General features: G+C 35.6%; 1 long non-coding RNA gene across 1 annotated transcript; it reads left to right on the plus strand.

Moving 5' to 3' along the window:
* Positions 1–1,210: 1,210 nt before the first annotated feature.
* Positions 1,211–9,325, plus strand: LOC118710634. The gene is made up of 3 exons (XR_004985477.1): positions 1,211–1,220; positions 5,110–5,112; positions 9,229–9,325. It is a non-coding gene; the product is annotated as an uncharacterized LOC118710634 (long non-coding RNA).
* Positions 9,326–12,131: the final 2,806 nt, after the last annotated feature.

Consider the following 12,131-nt stretch of genomic DNA (forward strand, 5'->3'; position numbering starts at 1 on the left):
GAAAAGATGATGGTAATCGTGCTGACATTTCATCCTTTGAGATGGATCCCAATTGCCTCATGCTGCCCAGGACTTCCTAGGCACCACATTGTAGATGTCTCACTTTAAGTCTGATTTATATTCTGGCCCTAACCTCTACCTCTACCACATATTTTGTGCCCCATTTTCAAAGCTTACATAATAAATCAGTTTTTAATATGCTAATGACTATAACTTATTAGGTCACTTAACCTTAATAGTGGGCATTCACAAATAGTGCCCTAATTTAAAAAAGAAATCCAGTTTTATAGCTATGCTAACCTTGAAGGTCCCCCAGGGCTGTTTGCTGCCAGACACTAAAATCCATCCTCTGCTTCTTTTATAATAAACCCGGCCACCAATATCAACTATTGCTTTATTCTGCCTTATGCTCTGTATCCCAACCTGTTTCCAAAACCTTTGGCTGCTAATATCTTGAACACTGTTAGTGTCATGGATCTTATTTCATCCCTTACACCTGGGTTTTAGTCTATAATATTTTTTCGTCTACATCCTTGGCTTTCTTCTTGGACTCTGATTTTGACTAGTTTACTTGAACCAAAGCAAGTTTGTATTAAGCAAGGAAGATGAGAAAAAATACATGCAAGGTTACAATAACCAGCAACATTTTTAGAGGCAAAATACAGATAATTCAATCAGTCTTCCATGTTGTGTGGTACTTAGAATGTAAACGTATATGAGCATATTTAACTCAGCTCCCTATAATATTAAATATTTGTATTGATTTTATAGTGGTACAATAAATTAGTTGATTGTTTCATGAAATGGTTTCAGTGCCTTCCCTAGAGAAATGTTAAGTAAAAACATTCCTAGAGGAATGTATGAAATGTTATTAGTCGTCATTTCTTTTCTAACATTATCCTTCTTGTTTGGCTTTAAACAATAACATTGTGTGAGATTTCACCCCAGTATTCAAATTGTCTACAGTACTATATCCAGAACCACAGTATTTTGGAATTTTGGTTTTATTACAAAGAAAACTGTTAATGCTTTGTATATAGTGTTGTGAGGGTTTATTTTTTTCTCTAATCCCAAGTAATTGATTCACCTAAGCTGTATAGCACAGTGTTTAATTGTATAATAAGCAGGAGTGAACATTGAAAATGCAGATAAAGCAAAGCTTAGATACCCCCTGCATTCCTTCCTCCCACATATTACCTGGGGCAGGTGAGGTGAGAGGAGTTGCCTAAACATTGCTGTTGTGTTACTTCATTTTTCCTCATTATTTTCTATTATTTCATAATGATCTTTATTGTTTAATACATTACATGTTATTTCCACTTGGTTTGTCCTCATATTAAAAGTCAGGGAATAGACAACAAAGACACTTTTCATTGATGAACATGTATAGCTCTTCAATAACATGCAGGCACTAGTGTATTCTATTGTATAAATGGAGAAAAGAGCAACTGCTACATATTTATGTATATGTGTGAGTGTGAGGTTATGCCAAAGGTTTCTTTCATTGAACTGAAACCTTCCAGGTCACTCACACTTAATGAACAAGAATTGCTCAAAGACTGCCTTCTATGTAAGACAAAATAAGAAGTCAAATATATTTTTGCAGTTCTGGAAGGCCAAATGCTGCTCCTTCCCTGACTCCAACTATCCACAATTCTTTTTTTTTACCCACTGATCAATGCTTGCATTTCTGCTGTTAGAATTTAATTTCTAATTTACAGCTTTTTGGCCTATTAACAATTCATTATTATTGGAAGATTAATGCCTTAAGTGGTTAGTCATTCATGTAAATGAAAAAAAAGAAGGACTTTATAAAGTAGGGAATTTATGTAATAATTATGGAAGTCTTAGTGATGCTAAATATTTCTGTATATGTTTGTATGAACGTCAAGGAAAAAATTAAAGTTACACACGAGGCTATTAACAATGGTCACCATAGAGTTGGGATTAGACTGGCATGGTGGTGGAGAGGGAGAGAAATGTGTTTCTTAAAATTTATAAAATGAATATATATTTTTGCATTGTTTTACTTGTTGTAATAAAAATGTATGGGTTTGTAATGAAATGTAATAAATAAAGAAAATGAAAAATAGAGTGTGAGAAAAGAGGGCCACTAAATGGGAAAGATTCTTTATGGGGGGAAGTCAATTCTTATAGTTTTCATAATTTTACTCACAGCTACTCTGTGAATGCCACAGGGTGACTGTCAGATAAATTTACCATGGCTCATTACTGAAGGTTTAGTGAGCATAGTGTGTAGTTTGGAAGGGTTGGCTGCGATGATTCTCAAAACAGATGGAATTAAAAATTATTCTGAAATACTGCTAGTTTAATTAACCCACGATTATGGTTGTATATTATCATTTGGAACTAGGTGAGCAACCCTGTAGGAGGGCCTAGCGTCATTCATGAATAAACAACAACAAAACAAATAAGAGAGCTTTGACCTGTAAACACTGTTACCATTCAACTACAAAAATTTTGTCATGATAATATAATATACTTGTGAAGGGTAGCAACATTTGTACATAAAACCAATGACATATATGTTAGTACCACTCTTTCTAGAAAAGAAAGTCCTGTGCCATACAAACAGTGAAGCACTTGGCTCAAAAGGCTCCCTTCTAGAAGATGATTTTAAGGAAAATTATTTATTTATTTATTTATTTATTTTTAAATATATATTTTATTGATTTTTCAAAGAGAGGAAGAGAGGGATAGAGAGCTAGAAACATTGATGAGAGAAAATTATCGATCAGCTGCCTCTTGCACACCCCCTACTGGGGATGTGCCCACAACCAAGTTACATGCCATTGACCGGAATAGAACCCGGGACCTTTCAGACCTCAGGCCAGTGCTCTATCCACTGAGCCAAACCGGTTTCGGCTTAAGGAAAAATTTTAGAACTGAAGCAAAATTAGGGTGTATTGACATTCTGAGTTTAGAATTAGCTTAATATGGAAATATTAACTTGATTCATAGTAGCAATTTATTTGTTAATTTCAGCACACTATAATTGTATGGAAATACACACACACACACACACACACACACACTAGAGGCCTGATGCATGAAGATTCGTACAAGAATGGGCCTTCCTTCCCCTGACTGCCAGCGCTGCCTACACTCAGGCCTGATCTGCCTTTCTGCCTTCCCACACTGCCCTGAGGCCCACAGCAGAGCAGCTGGGGCATTGTGGAATGCCTGCATTGTTGCCATGGCAACGACACAAGCATTCTTCCCTGCCCCTTGGCCACTTGAGCCTACATATGCAAATTAACCCATCATCTTTGTTGAGTTAATTCGAATACCCACTCCTGATTGGCTGGTGGGCATTCCAAAGGTACAGTCAATTTGCATCTTACTCTTATTAATGTAGATACCATAATTACACATATATGGAAAAAGATAAGGATTGAAGTTGATGTTAAATAAAATTAATTGGGTTGTGATAGTGGGATGATGAGCAAACAAATATTTTGAGCATTTATAATTATTTTCCCTTAAGATAAAAATAACTTTGATTTAAGAAGGAGATACCTCAAAATAATTATGTAGTAAGACATTCTATACATTTGAATATGAGGAAATGAGCTACTGTACTTTAAAAAAATTATTTATGAGCTGCCAAAAAGTTAACAATTGGCATACTTTTTGAAATTCTCATTACATGGGTTTGAGGTAGTGCTCGATGTGGTATTAATTTTTTAATTGTTATTTTTTCTTATTTATTAACTAGAAAATTTGTGCATGGGTGGGATGGGATCCACTCAACCCAGACTGCACCCTCTCCAATCCTGGACCCCTCGGGAATGTCTGGGCCTAAACCAATAGTCTGACATCCCTCTCACAGTCTTAGATTGCTGGCTCCTAACTGCTCACTGGCCTGCCTGCCTGATCACCCTTATCTGCCCCCGCTATCATCCTGGTTGCTCCTAACTGTCCTCCCCCACTGGCCTGGTCACTTCCAACTGCCCCCCCCTCCTGGCCTGGTCACCCCCTACTACCCCTTATGCTGGCCTGGTTGCCACCAACTGCCCCCTACTGTTGGCTTGGTTGCCCCCAACTGCCCCTCTCACTGCCCTGCTTGTCCCTCATGCCCCCTCACCCCTTGCCGGCATGGTTGCCCCTCACTGTCCTCCTCTGCCAGCCTGGTCACCCCATGCAGCCTTCTGTTTGGTCTTTGGTGGCTCCTCACTGCCCCACAGACAGGCTGGTTGCCCCATGCAGCCTGCTGTTCAGTCATTTGGTCATCCTTCACTAACCACCCCTGCAGAGCTTATCGCCCTGTGCAGTCAGCTGATTGATCATTACTATGAAGGCATCCTGACCAATTTGCATATTACCCTTTTATTAGTATAGATTTAAAGTGTACAATTCATTTGCATAATTTAAGTATACAAATGTAGAATATTGACAAAATTATACAACCATTATCATTTAATTCTATAATAGAATGTTTTTATCACCCTGAAAAAAAGCCACCCTTATATATTAGCAGTCATTCTCCATTCACACCTCTCTCTTCCTGCTCCTGACAACTGCAAATCTACATTTCTGTCTTTATGGATTTCCTATTCTAGACATTTCATATCAATGAGGTTCCTTGTAGATGACATTCTCCCTGTGTCTTCAGGATGTCTTTCTCTATGTGCATCTCTTTCTCTTTATAGCTTTTTAAAAATATAAGGACACCACATTTATTGAATTAGGACTCCATCCTATTCCAATATAACCTCATCTTAATTTAACTGATTATATCTGCAACATCCCCATTTTCAAATAGTGTCATATTCTGAGGTGCTGGGGGTCAGAACTTAAACATAGAAATTTTAGGAAGACACAATTCAAGCCATAACACTAACTTAACAATATTTGATCTTCTGATCTACTGATCGGCTGATACCTATGATGCACACTGGCAATTTAAAAATAAACATTGACTTGCGCATGCATGATACATATAAAGTTCTTGGAATGGATATTACTGAAATCCCCTGTGAAATGATTTATAATGGATCTATTATTGAAGCTATCTTTCGAAATAATATATCTATAGATAATATTAAAAATATATCTAAGCATATGATTGTTTGCCCTAAAAATGAGCACGTACATAAATTAAATGAAGAAATTTTGCATATACTCTGGAGATTTTCACACCTATTGAATGGAGTGATGATTCCATCGATTCAATGAATGATGCCGAAAAGGAAAACTTTCCCATCAAATTTCTTAATAGTATTATTGATTTGGGAATGTCGTGTCATAAATTAAAATTGAAAGTAGGTGAAATCATCATGCTACTGAGAAATCTTAATACTAAATGGGGTCTTTGTAATGGTACTAAATTTATTATCAAAAGATTGCGACCTAACATAATTGAAGCTGAAGTATTCACAGGATCTGCGGAAGGAGAGGTTGTTCTGATTCCAAGAATTGATTTGTCCTCATCTGACACTGGCCTCCCATTTATGTTAATTTGAAGACAGTTTCCCATGATGCCGCAGTTGTCATGACTATTAATAAATCACTAGGACAAACTCTAGACAGAATAGGAATATTCCTACCTGAACCCATTTTCAGACATGGTCAGTTTGAAGAGTATGTGATGTTAAAGTTAAAATTGCAAATACTTCATCACAGGGAAATTAGTCAAGCACTCAGAAAGTATTTTTACTCTTAATGTTGTATACAGGGAGATATTAGAATAGTAATATTGAATCAGTCATTATTTTTATCAATGTTTTTATATCATGTTTTTGTTGTATTTATATATCATATGGTTATTGTTTATTTATTGATGAATTTATATATTTTCATATACATTTTACTAATTTTATTTAATCTCTGACACTTCTATTATGGAGGAAGGGCAAATAACAATATTAAAGTATTTTTTCTAATTAGTTTCCTTTCAATGTGCATGAATCTGTGCACATAGCCACTGGTGTTTAATAAAAATTATGAGAACAGAAACCCTTCTCTTTCCTGATTGTAGTTAGAAAATTTGCAGTATGAACTATGATGCTAGCTGTGAGTTTTTCCTAGCTGTGTTTTTCCTTATTACTCTTTTATCAATCAATCTTAGTTGGTTCAGTGTTTTTATTGGGAAAGAATGTTGGATTTTTTTCAAGTGATTTTTTTTTCCTGTATCCATTGATATATATTGGTTTAGTCAAATAGTGTTTTATAATGATTCGTTTTGTATGTTTATTTTTTTAAATATATTTTATTGATTTTTCTTACAGAGAGGAAGGGAGAGAGATAGAGAGCTAGAAACATTGATGAGAGAGAAACATTGACCAGCTGCCTCTTACACACTCCTTACCGGGGATGTGCCCACAACCAATGTAGGTGCCCTTGACCGGAATCAAACCTGGGACCTTTCAGTCCGCAGACTGACGCTCTACTGCTGAGCCAAACCGGTTTCGGCTCGTTTTGTATGTTTAGCAAACCTTGCATTCCTGGAATAAATCCTACTTGGTTATGATGAATAATCTTTTTTTTTATGTTACTGAAATAAGATTTCCTAGTAGTTTTTATAATATTTTGCAGCCATATTCACAAGGCATATTTAAGGAGACCCTTAATTAACCCTTCCAGAAGTAATTCCTTAACACTGGCATTTTTTAAAGAATGCTTCAATTATTTTTTTTAGTCTTAGTTTAAGGAGCAAAGCTGACAATATATCTATCTCTATCTACCTGTTTCCCCGAAAATAAGACAGTGCCTTATATTATTTTTTTCTCCCAAAGTTGCGCTAGGTCTTATTTTCAGGGAAACACAGTATCATCTCTATCTCTATTTCTGTCTTCATGTGTTATCTCTTTCTCTATATCTATATATAGATATACTAGTATATCTTTCACAAATTTGAACTATGTTTTTTTGTTTTTGTTTTTGTTTTTGTTTTTGTTTTTTTTTTTTTTTAGCAAGATATACATTTCTTATTGAACCAGGCAGACTTCTAGTGTTTAGTATGATTTAGAACTATGGGGACTTAGTTTTCTTTTTCATTCCTGAGCAGGTCAAATATGTGTATTGTGCTTCTCTGATCTCTCTCTCCTGTTACTTTGTGTTTACTTTGGGTTTTCTTTCTCATTTTTGCCAGAGGCTCAGAACATGTTTGAATATATTTTTACAGATCAGGGCCATCTTATTTTATTTTTTCTGGAATAAGCTAACACTATTATTTTGCTCATTACAAATTACTACACTTGATACTGCATGCCCTATCCATAGTTTGTAAGATATTGATATGTTCAGGTTTGCTTTTCCTGGGAAAAGAAACTTTATATAAATTCTTTAATGTTCTGCATTATTTATACTACTCTCAGTAATGTTCCAAATCGATCCAATGTGTTCACTGACAGACTAATTGTACTTTAACAATAACTTTGGGATCATAAAAATAATTTCCTTTATGAAATTCACTTTCCATAAAGATACTTTTTTAATTGTTTTGAATCACGTTAAAATAGTAGAAATCCCTTTGCTTCAATAAGAAATGTTGTCCTTGCCTGTAAAGATGTTAATTTATATTTCTTTTTATTTTATACTCTAATTACTTGATTAGATTCTAGCCTCCCCCCCCCCCCCTCAAATGGGACAGGATGGTTTGAATAAGAACCACAAAAGCAGAAGATGTCCTGAAGAAGAAAAAAAGATGAAGATAAATATGCTGGGGTTTTTTTAGAGGTGTAAGAAGTGAAAGGGGAAGTAGGGAGGTGGTGGCTGAGATTTCTTTGCTCTGAGTGTCATGCATACCCTGAATATATATATCCCAGTATAGTTGTGGGAAATGGCTCTGCCTGTCTTAATATGGCTCTACTCTGGGGCTAAAAGTCTCCCAGTGTTCTGTATAAACATTCCCCATGGATAAATAGATAAATACCATAGACTAATATCTCAGTGAAAATATGGTATATACCTTTAAAGTGAGACAATAGGTAAGTCTTCCTGATTTTACCAGTTCCATTAAGGAATTAAAACAAGAAATCTTGTCTATGGGAAATAGAAGGTAAAAACAAAACAAAACAAAAAAAAAAAAAAAACAAAAACAAAAAGCCAATAATAGCAGATAGCAGTAATGAATCTCTAGAAAAATAAGAGTTTATTTTTTTAATTATCATTTTTTAAAATTAGGGGTTTTCCAGCTTGACTGTTCTCTTCTTTTAAAGTGTCTTCAATTTCCTGGTGGAGGAAGTCCTGATGGAACAAGAAACAAGAGGGAGAAGGATTGAGAAATGCCTGTTCCATAATATTTGCCTACGTGTTACTTCAGTTTTTTTGGCTCATTTCATTTTTCCAGTTATTATTTTTATTTTATGGACTTCCCTTCCAACCATATTCTACTTTTCAAAAGTTCTTGTTAAGTCAACAATGACATTATTGTTCAGTCTAGTTCACGCTTTCCAGTCTATTTTAATCTCTTTGCCATATTTAACATAGTTTATTCCTCTCTTCTTGAAATCACTTCCTTCCTTGTTTCCGAGCCTATATTATTTCTTATTCTCTTTATTCCTCATTTTGCAACTGTTTGTAAGCCTCTTTCTGACTTTTCCTTGTTCTACTTTCCTTAGTAATAGAGTACTGAAGAGTTTCATCGTCCACCCTTTTCTCCGCCGAGTTCACCTGGCTGTGTAAAGCTGATTACCTTAGTGCTACTGCAGAGGCAGGAAAGGCTCCAGCCAACCTCTGTGCTCGCCAGCTGTAAGCCCAGCTTCACGCTGAGAGGCTCTCCCCCTGTGAAGTGCACTGACCATCAGGGGGCAGCTCCTGCATTGAGCGTCTGTCCCCTAATGGGTCAGTGCGCATCATAGCGACCAACAGGTTGTTCTTATCATTCCACCATAATGGTTACTTAGCTTATATTATATAGACAGTATCTGCACATACATGAAAGGTAATCTCCCAATAATTTTGAAATAATGAAGACACTGTCACATACACTCAATGAATCATTTTACAGACTTTTCATTCCTTTTGCTTCAATATATAGAAGAATATAAAAACGTGTCTCTAGGAAAACTTATATATCTGATGTGTGATAGAGAGGCAGGGCTAATTTAAGGAATTAAATAGTTCTGTTTGCAAAGCAAGGCCTCTTTGAAGTTTTTGTGAAATCCCCAGAAGTAAAAACCATACTGTAAGGGGCTGGGGAATGGAGTTACCAAGGAGTGGGAGCCAGGCCACCCATGGGGAAGGGAAGGAGTGAGAGTCTAGACCCAGGCTGAGCTGGCTCCAGGGGCCCAGCTTCAGAGGCCATGACCAGGGCCACTGCGCTGCTCCTGGGCACCGAGGCCAGCACTGGGCAGGCTCATGCCGGGCTCCACAAGCACAGCGGGGGACTTGGTGTAGCAAAGGCTTCATTCAGGTGAGTCTCCAGCCATTGCTGCAGGTCCATGATAGATTGCGTGACCATGCGTCCTTCTTTATTCATCAAGATCGTTTGCAAGCTAGAGGAAATATACCTAGAGTAAAGTTCATGAGCCCTTAGATTAATTAATAAAGTTATTGTTGTATTTTTGAAATTATGTGTTAGAAAAAGAATAAAATATAAAGAAGATAGTTTTTCATGTTTCTTTACTATCTCAAAATATATCAAACAAATAAGAAACTTTCTCTCTTCTTTGTTGTCCCCTTGTCTTCTCTTAGGATAAGATTGATTTAGGCAGGTTGGCAAGAAGGGGGAATGAAAGGCTATCAGAAAAAGAAATCATCTTTTAAATCCTGCATTTATTTCAATGTGCCATGTATAACTTATTTCTATACTTATTATTTTTATTACTAGCTTGTTATTAATTCATTATTATTTTTTGATAGCTACTTATATGCAGGAGCTTTTTATTTATTTTAAGAAATTTTACAGCTTAGAATTACAGCCACAAGAATGTTTAAGACATACAATCCCTGACTAAATATTAATAGTCACTGACCTCTTTTGCCTTAGATTATCAAATTTAAAATTGCAATGGCCAACACTACAACAGCCGTCTGATGTGGATGAATCAAAATTATACCTATTTTTTTTTGTCAGATTGGCAAACAATATATATTTTTTTTGTGCTGTAGAATTGTAGTAACTAGCTTATGTGTATTATTTTCAAAGGTTTACATTACAAAAAAAGAAATGTTACAGTGAATGTCTTTGTAAAGACATTTTTAGAATCTTTGATTATCCTTCTTTTCTAAGGACTCCAAAGTAATGCTTTTACCTCTGCTCTCCTGACTGCCAGACTATTTTATTGGTGATCCTATTGGGGTTTGCTCCATAATGTAAATTCTGCAATACAATTTCTTAATTTTCCTTCTAAAGCTTTTTTCTTCTTCTCACTTTAGTATTGCGTCACATAAACAGCAACACCATCTAATTATTTAAACCATAATTGGTAACTATAACTATATTTTACTTATTCATTATCTAATCCATTAGCTCAAACATAAGTCCTATATGTCCGCTTTTTCCACTTTTGCAACAACTACTTTAGTTTGAACTACTCTCATTTCTCATTTGGATAGTTCTGAATTGTTCTTGCTAGTTCCCCTATTTTGACACTTGCCACTCCCTTATTCCCCATCACAGCATTCAGAGTGACATTTTAAAACTAAAATTAGATTATGCCACTTTCCTCCTAAACTCGTCAAATTATTTCTCATTGGATTCAGAATAAAGTTCAAACTCCTTTGCTGGCCTTTGGAGCTCTACTTGAGCTAGTTCCTAAATCACTCTTTCTTTCCTACTTCTTTTCTGTTGAATTTGGCCACATTAAACTTCTTCCTGTTCTTCAACTGTAACAAATTTGCTTGGATTGACTTTACAAATATCAGCTCCTCAGAGACCATCCCTGACTATCCCATCTAATGTTCTGAACCCATTGAAATGGTTTTCATTAAAGTGCTATATTATCTGAACAGTACTGCATTTTTCTACCTTTGCCCTCTAGAATACAAACTCTATATTGCTAGTGACATTATCTTTGTTTTTCCTGCTATATTCCCAGTTCTTTTAACTCCATCAAGCACATGGTCGTCTTTCACTAACATTTGGTAAATAAACAATGAACATTCTTAGAATGAAACCCCAAGAGTAAAATCTCTGGTTCAAGTAGTATAATAGTTAAGTATTTTTGTTTTGTTTTGCTTTTGTAAAATAACAGATACATTTCTTTCATAAGTATTGTCTTAACTTTTAGTTCAATAAATGAAAGCATATATATTTTAAATGCTTATCAAATAAAAGAGATTGCATTAAAAATAAACACTGTCAACTTGTTGAGTAAAAAAAAATATCTTTCACATTTTGAATTCTTTATAGTTGAGGTTGAATTATGCATTATTTATTTTTGAGGTTGCATTACTGTTGACAATTTATATTCCTTCATTTGATCTAGTTTTAGCAATGATTCTTAACTTTGGTTGAACATGAAAATTACTTAGTAAGTTAAAAAAAACAACAACAACACAATAATACCTAGGTCACACTTTTATTTGTCGAGAGTGGGACCTCACACTTAAAAAAAAAAGTACTTCAGGGGTTAATAATCTTTAACTAGGGTTGAAAACCACAAAATTCATAAGTAAGAATTTTGTGCCCTTAGATATGCAGCTGCAGAATTAAGCCTCCCTCTGGGAAATTGGGAGAATAAATACTGGTGAAATAGCCTAGCACGGTGGTCGGCAAACTCATTAGTCAACAGAGCCAAATATCAACAGTACAACGATTGAAATTTCTTTTGAGAGCAAAATTTTTAAACGTAAATTTCTTCTAACACCACTTCTTCAAAATAGACTCACCTAGGCTGTGGTATTTTGTGGAAAAGCCACACTCAAGGGGCTAAAGAGCCGAATTTGGCTCGAGAGCCGCAGTTTGCTTACCACAAGCCTAGCAGAATATCTTCACAATTTCTTTGCATTCTCTTAATGTGTGACAGTCAATAAGCTCTGGTCCCTCTGTTTCAAACCCACCATTTCACACTCAGTGATGCTGGGACTGACATACCACAAAACACGTTTTCTCTTTGGGGCTGGGTCCTTCCAGGTTCTTCCAGTGGGGGCGGGGGTGCCACAGGGAGTCTAGAGGGTTGGAGGCAGAAGACATTTTCTATTTATGTTAGCATCTCTGTGCA

This window comes from Pipistrellus kuhlii, unplaced genomic scaffold (assembly GCF_014108245.1).
Source record: "Pipistrellus kuhlii isolate mPipKuh1 unplaced genomic scaffold, mPipKuh1.p scaffold_m20_p_1, whole genome shotgun sequence".
Lineage (NCBI taxonomy): Eukaryota > Metazoa > Chordata > Mammalia > Chiroptera > Vespertilionidae > Pipistrellus > Pipistrellus kuhlii.